The following is a 7,868-nucleotide window of genomic DNA, read 5'->3' as shown; positions in this document are numbered from 1 at the left end:
TCATTTCATTGGATGCTGAAAAAGCATTTGACAAAATTCAGCATCCTTTCATGCTTAAAGTATTGGAAAGAACAGGAATTCAAGGCCCATACCTAAACATCGTTAAAGCAATATACAGCAAGCCTGTAGCCAGCATCAAACTAAATGGAGAGAAACTTGAAGCAATCCCTCTAAAATCAGGGACTAGACAGGGCTGCCCCCTTTCTCCTTATCTTTTCAATATTGTACTTGAGGTACTAGATCGGGCAATTTGACAACATAAGGAGGTCAAAGGGATACAAATTGGAAAGGAAGAAGTCAAACTATCATTATTTGCAGATGACATGATAGTCTACCTAAGTGACCCAAAAAACTCCACTAGAGAACTCTTACAGCTGATAAACAACTTCAGCCAAGTGGCAGGTTATAAAATCAACTCAAGCAAATCAGTAGCCTTCCTATACTCAAAGGATAAGCAAGCTGAGAAAGAAATTAGGGAAATGACCCCCTTTACAATAGCCACAAACAGTATAAAGTATCTTGGGGTGACTCTTACCAAACATGTGAAAGATCTGTATGACAAGAACATCAAGACTCTGAAGAAGGAAATGAAAGAAGACCTCAAAAAATGGGAAAACATCTCATGCTCACGGATCGGTAGAATCAATATAGTTAAAATGGCCATTTTGCCAAAAGCAATATACAGATTCAAAGCAATACCCATCAGAATCCCAACTCAATTCTTCACAGAGTTAGAAAGAGCAATTATCAAATTCATCTGGAATAACAAAAAACCCAGGATAGCTAAAACTATTCTCAGCAACAAAAGAAATTCTGGGGGACTCAGTATCCCTGACCTCAAGCAATACTACAGAGTAATAGTGTTAAAAACTGCATGGTATTGGTACAGTGACAGGCAGGAGGATCAGTGGAACAGGATTGAAGATCCAGAAATGGACCCACACACCTATGGCCACTTGATCCTCGACAAAGAGGCTGAAAACATCCAATGGAAAAAAGATAGCCTTTTCAACAATTGGTGATGGTTCAACTGGAGGTCAGCATGCAGAAGAATGCGAATTGATCCATCCTTGTCTCCTTGTACTAAGCTCAAATCCAAATGGATCAAGGACCTCCACATAAAGTCAGACACTCTGAAGCTAATAGAAAAGAAACTGGGGAAGACCCGTGACATCGGTACAGGGAGAAAGTTTCTGAACAGAACTCCCATAGCATATGCTCTAAGATCAAGAATAGACAAATGGGACCTCATAAAATTACAAAGTTTCTGTAAGGCACAGGACACCATCAAGAGGACAAATCGGCAACCAACAAATTGGGAAAAGATCTTCACCAATCCTACATCAGATAAAGGGCTAATATCCAATATATATAAAGAACTCAAGAAGTTAGACTCCAGAAAACCAAACAACCCTATTAAAAATGGGGTACAGAGTTAAACAAAGAATTCTCACCTGAAGAACTTCGAATGGCGGAGAAGCATCTTAAAAAATGCTCAACTTCATTAGTCATTAGGGAAATGCAAATCAAAACAACCCTGAGATTTCACCTTACACCAGTCAGAATGGCTAAGATTAAAAATTCAGGAGACAGCAGGTGTTGGAGAGGGTGTGGAGAAAGAGGAACACTCCTTCACTGCTGGTGGGGTTGCATATTGGTACAACCACTCTGGAAATCAGTCTGGCAGTTCCTCCGAAAACTGGGCACCTCACTTCCAGAAGATCCTGCTATACCACTCCTGGGCATATACCCAGAGGTTTCCCCACCATGTAATAAGGATACATGCTCTACTATATTCATATCAGCCCTATTTATAATTGCCAGATGCTGTATCGAACCCAGATATCCCTCAACAGAAGAGTGGATGCAAAAAATGTGGTATATCTACACAATGGAGTACTATTCAGCCATTAGAAACAATGAATTCATGAAATTCTTGGGCAAATGGATGGAGCTAGAGAACATCATACTAAGTGAGGTAACCCAGACTCAAAAGGTGAATCATGGTATGCACTCACTAATAAGTAGATATTAACCTAGAAACCTGGAATACCCAAAGCATAATCTACACATCAAATGAGGTACAAGAAGAAACGAGGAGTGGCCCCTTGTTCTGGAAAGACTCAGTGAAGCAGTATTCAGCAAAACCAGAACGGGGAAGTGGGAAGGGGTGGGTGGGAGGACAGGGGGAGAGAAGGGGCCTTATGAGACTTTCGGGGAGTGGGGGGCTAGAAAAGGGGAAATAATTTGAAATGTAAATAAAAATTATATCAAATAAAAAAATTTTTTAAAAAAGAATTGACAAATGGGACCTCATAAAATTGCAAAGCTTCTATAAGGCAAAGGACACTGTCAATAGGGCAAAACGGCAACCTACAGATTGGGAAAACATATTTAACAATCCTACATCCAATAGAGGGCTAATAACCAAAATAGTCAGGATTAAAAACTCAGGGGACAGCAAATGCTGGAGAGAATGTGGAGAAAGAGGAACACTCCTCCACTCTGTAAATCAGTTTGGTGGTTCCTCAGAAAATTGGACATAGCACTACCTGAGGACCCAGCTATACCATGCCTGGGCATATACCCAGAAGATGCTCCAACATGTAATAAGGACACATGTTCCACTATGTTCATATCAGCCTTATTTATAATAGCCAGAAGCTGGAAAGAACCCAAATGTCCCTCAACAGAGGAATACATACAGAAAATGTGGTACATTTACACAATAGAGTACTACTCAGCTATTAAAAACAATGAATTCATGAAATTCTTAGGCAAATGGATAGAGCTAGAAACTATTATCCTGTATGAGTCAACCCAATCACAAAAGAACATGCATGGTATGCAATCACTGACAATTGGATATTAGCCCAAAACTGGTAATACCCACGATGCAACTTACAGACCACATGAAGCTCAAGATGAAGGAAGACCAAAGTGTGGATACTTTGATCCTTATTGGAAAGTGGGTCAAAACACCCATGGCTCACAGCCAACCAGTAGAATGAGAATAGGGTCCCCAATGGAGAGGCTAGAGAGAGGACCCAAGGAGCTGAAGAGGTTTGCAGCTCTACAGGAGGAACAATAATATGTACCAACCAGTACCTCCAGAGCTCCCAAGGACTAAACCACGAACCAGACTACACGTGGAAGGTCCTATGCCTCCAGCTGCATATGTAGCAGAAGATGACCATTTCAGACATCAGTGAGAGGAGAGGCCATTGGTCTTGTGAAGGCTCAATTCCCCAGAATAGTGGAATGCAAGTTAGGAAGTTGGGTGTAGGAGTGAGCAGGAGGAAGGGGGATGGGATAGGGAGTTTTAGGAGTGGTAACTCGGAAAGGGGTTAACATTTGAAATGTAAATAAAGCAAATATCTAATAAAAAAGAAAAGAATTAATAAAAAATAAATCTAAAAAATAAAATAAAACGTTTAATTAAAGCTGGGCAGAGGTGGTGTACTCCTTTAAGCCTAGCATTGGGAAGGCAGGGGCAGGCATATTTCTGAGTTCAAGGCCAGTCTGGTCTACAGTGAGTTCCAGAAGAGCCAGGGCTATACAGAGAAACCCTGTCTCGAAAAAAAAATGTTTAATTAAACATTTGTATCTGTGTGTGAATGGGAGTCCCAAGGGAGGCAAGAAGAAGGTGATGAATCCTTCTACATCTAGAGTTACAGGGGGTTGTGAGCTACCTGAAGGGGGACCTGAGAACCCAAGTATGGTAACCTGAAAGAGCAGACAGTGCTCTTAATTGTAAAGTTATTTACTTATCCCGCATTTTTTTTTACTTTTTAATGTTTTAAATTAAAATCTATTTATACCATTTCCTTTATCTCACGCCAACCCTTTCCTCCTCCACTTCAAATGCACTGCTTCTATTTCTTTGTTACAAATACACACACATGCACACACACACACACACACACACACACACACACAATTACACATAGACACAAGACACATGAGTGTGTGTATAGATACCTGATACATAAATAAAACCTGCTGAGTCTTATTTACTCTTTATTGTGCATATGTGTTTTCAGGTCCAACCACCTGGAACTGCACAGCAATTAGGAGGCACAGGCTTTTGCATTAATTCTCCCTCTCTCAGCAGTCCTTAGTTAACTGCAATTTTTTAACTAGAGGTGGGGCTTTGTGAGATTTACCCCTTCCCATTGAATCAAATTGTAGCTTGTGGGTGGAGCTGGGACAGCAAAGGGGAGGAGTGAGGAGGAAAGTGGCTAAAAGCACCAGAGGCTTCAGGGAAAACTTTCAGAGTTCTAGAACCTAGGATTTCTGCCTGTCCCTGTGTGGAATAGAAACATCATCACCTCAGGTAAGTTACACACCTGCATTCCCCAGTCCACCCAGCTACTCTCTGCGGAGGACATTAGACCCAAGGTGGCACAGGGCACTGTAATTTCTGACTCCGGATTTGCAGATTAGAGATTGGTTTTGTAACTTTTAATTTTTGGGACAGCATTTTGCTATGTTGCCCAGACTGGCCTGGAACTGGCCATGTAACCCAGGCTGGTTGGAATCTGCAATCACCCTGTCCTTGTCTCCTGAATGGGACATTCCTTGACTCCTTAGGTCATTGGCATGTGTCACCAAACCCAGCCTCAGGTCCCAGGTGCTGATATTACAGGCTGTTCCTCAAACATTCTCTGATGTTTCATTTTGGTGTTTCAGGCTAATTTTCTTGTTTGGTTAGTTTGCTTGTTTGGCTAAACTTAAACATGGTCTTCTATAATCCAGGTTACCCTAGAAATATATATATATATATATATGAGTCTGAGCAGCAGAGACCTTCTGCCTCTAACTCCTAAGTGGTGGGACACAATGTCCAAGCGCTGTGACCTCTTAACAGAGTGTGGTAATGGAGACTGCTCAAAGCATGCTAGGCAAGCCTTCAAGAAACTCAATACATCTCCAGCATCTCCGTTTAAACTTTTATTTCATTTACTTTTGATAGCATTCATGGAATATAGACTCATTAAAGAAAAATGAAGTTCTCATGGGTGACAGAGATATAAAGAAAAATACCTTAAAATGTTTTGAAGAGGGCTTTTTCTCTTTTGCTAATATGAGAGAAAACCCTACTGGATTGAAATTTGTGTGAGTGTGTTTGTGTGAGTGTGTGAGTGTGTGTGAGTGTGTTTGTGTGTGTGTGTGAGTGAATGTGAATGAGTGTGAGTGTGTGTGAGAGTTTGTGTGAGAGTGTGTGTGAGTGTGTGTGAGAGTGTGTGTGAGAGTGTGTGTGTGAGAGTGTGTGTGAGAGTGTGTGTGAGAGTGTGTGATAGTTTTGTGACAACCTGACACTGGACAGAGTCACCTGAGAGGAGGGAATATAAATTGAGAAAATGCCTCCATAAGACTGGGCTATAGGCAAGCCTGTGGAGTATTTTCATAATTAGTGATTAATGGGGTGGATCAGCCAGCCCATTGTGGGTAGTTCTGCCCCTGGGCTGGTGAACCTGGTTCATCATGGCAAAACATCCCCAGGATATAAACCAGCATAGTGGGCTGTTGCAATGTCAGACCTGATCAGGTTTTGCAAAGGATTGTGGAAAGACTTTCGAAATGTGGGCCAGGAAAGCCATTGAGTGAGAGCACAGTGGGGTGTTCTATAGGATGTTGGAAGATAAGAGCATCATCAAGAGCAGTACATGATGGAGTAGCTTGTGATGCTCCACAGGGAAGCCCAGACTCTACTGAGCCATTTGAGTTAAGACTTCATGGTTCAGATTGTAGTTTTAGAGGATCAGCTCTGATTAACAAGTTACCAGAACAAGTAAAGTGAAACCTTTGCTTTCCTGCAATATCAATACAGGTCATCTGGGGCTGAAGAATCAGCTGAGACAAATTAAGAGACCAGCATTATTGAAGTGAAGTCACCTGGAAAGTGTTCTCTCAGAATCCAAAGAAGCTGTGTTCCAAGGTTGGCAGCTGAACTTACTAGTGAAAGAGTCACGCAGGTGGTGCTGGTTTTGCAGGTACTAAGGGGAGGGCAGCTGATGCTGGGCACTGGAGAGCAGTGCGGGAGTCCTGGAGACTAGGAAGGCTATGGGTGAAAGTGCTACCCAGTAGAGAAACCCCAGCACTTGGAGATGTGGTACCTTGGCATGAGTAACAAGAACAGCAGGTATGGAGTGGAGCCAGCCTGATCCTAGAAGACAAGCTCTGTATGCTGTACAGGGCAGAGCAGAGAAGCGACCCAAGCCCTTTGGGGGAGCCCAGAAGACAGGGTGTAGATTCCAGACATTGGACATTTGAGTTCTTTACACTATTGCAGTTTGTGTTTGCTCTAATCTGGTTGTGACTGTGCCATGGTCCTCTCCTCTTGAAGCAAGAATTTAATTTAAATTTGATTTTTATGGGAGCTCAGAATGAGAGACTTTGAACTTTGAAAGGAGATTTTGGATTTGAAAAGAGATTGTATATCTTGTTAAAACTATTCTTCTCTAATATATATGATACATCCCAAGCACTTGTATATCTTGTTAAAACTATTCTTCTCTAATATATATGATACATCCCAAGCACAGTTTCCCCTTCATCCACTCCTCCTAGCAACACATGTCCCCTCCTCCTTGGATCCAATCCCCCTTTGTTTTCTCTTCAGAGAAAAGCAGGTCTCCAAGAGATGACAGCCAGAAAGAACAAAACAAGGCAAGGCAAAGGACCCCCTATCAAGGTTGTACAAGGGAACCCAATAGGAGGACTGGATGATTTCCAATAATTTATTAATTTATTTTACATCCAGAATGCAGCTTCCCCTCCCTCTCCTCCCAGACACTCCCTCTCACCTCCCTTCCCTCCACTCCCCTTCATTTCTCCCAGATAAGTGGAGGCCTCCCAAGGATATGCCTTGATATATCAAGTTACAGTTGACTAGGTGCATCTTTTTTTATTGAGGCTAGACAAGGCAGCCCAGTTAGGGAATAGGGATCCAAAGGCAGGCAGCAGACAGCCCCTAGTCCTGCTATGAAAGACTCAGTGAAACAGTATTCGGCAAAACCAGAACGGGGAAGTGGGAAGGGGTGGGAGGGAGGACAGGGGAAGAGAAGGGGGCTTACGGGACTTTCGGGGAGTGGAGGGGCTAGAAATGTAAATAAATTATATCGAATAAAAAAATTAAAAAAAAAAAAAAGAAGTCCAATGGGAAGACCAAGGTGCATATCTGTTACATCTGTGTAGGGAGCCTAAGTCTATCCCATGGATGCACTCTGGGAACTCAGTCTCAGTGAGCTCCTATGAGCCTAGGTTGGAAGATTCTGTACGTTTTCTTGTATCCTTGACTAATATGATTCTTCAATACTTCCTCTCCCTCTTCCACAGATTCTCCAAGCACTGCCTAATGTTTTGCTGTGGGTCTCTGCATCTGTTTCCATCAGCTGCTGGGTGAAGCCTCTCAGATGACATGTATGCTAGGCTCCTGTCTGTAAGTATAGCAGCATATCATTAATATAACATCATGGGTGATGTCTTTCTCAAGCCATGGGTCTCACATTGTGCCAGCTATTGGTTAGCCATTGCCTCAATTTCTCCTACATTTTAATCCACACATATTTATATGCAGGAAAATGCGTGAGTCAAAGGTTTGTGGCTGGGTTGTTGTCTCCGTCAGACATCTTGCCTAATTACAGGAGGTGACTGGTTCATGTTCCATATGTCCTATTGCAAAACGTCATAGCTAGGGACACTCTTGTAGATTCCTGGTAGTTCCCATTGTCCTGGGTTTCTAGCTCATCTCAGATTCTCCAGACACAGAATCCACCTCTCCCTATCCCTCTCGCTCTCCCTCTCCTCCCTCTCTCCCCTCCCCCTTCCCCCCACTGTCTCCCCCCCACTGCCTCTCCCCCCCT

This window comes from Apodemus sylvaticus, chromosome 11 (genome assembly GCF_947179515.1).
Source record: "Apodemus sylvaticus chromosome 11, mApoSyl1.1, whole genome shotgun sequence".
In the NCBI taxonomy this organism is placed as follows: Eukaryota; Metazoa; Chordata; class Mammalia; order Rodentia; family Muridae; genus Apodemus; species Apodemus sylvaticus.
Note: the sequence above shows the minus strand (reverse complement) of the source record.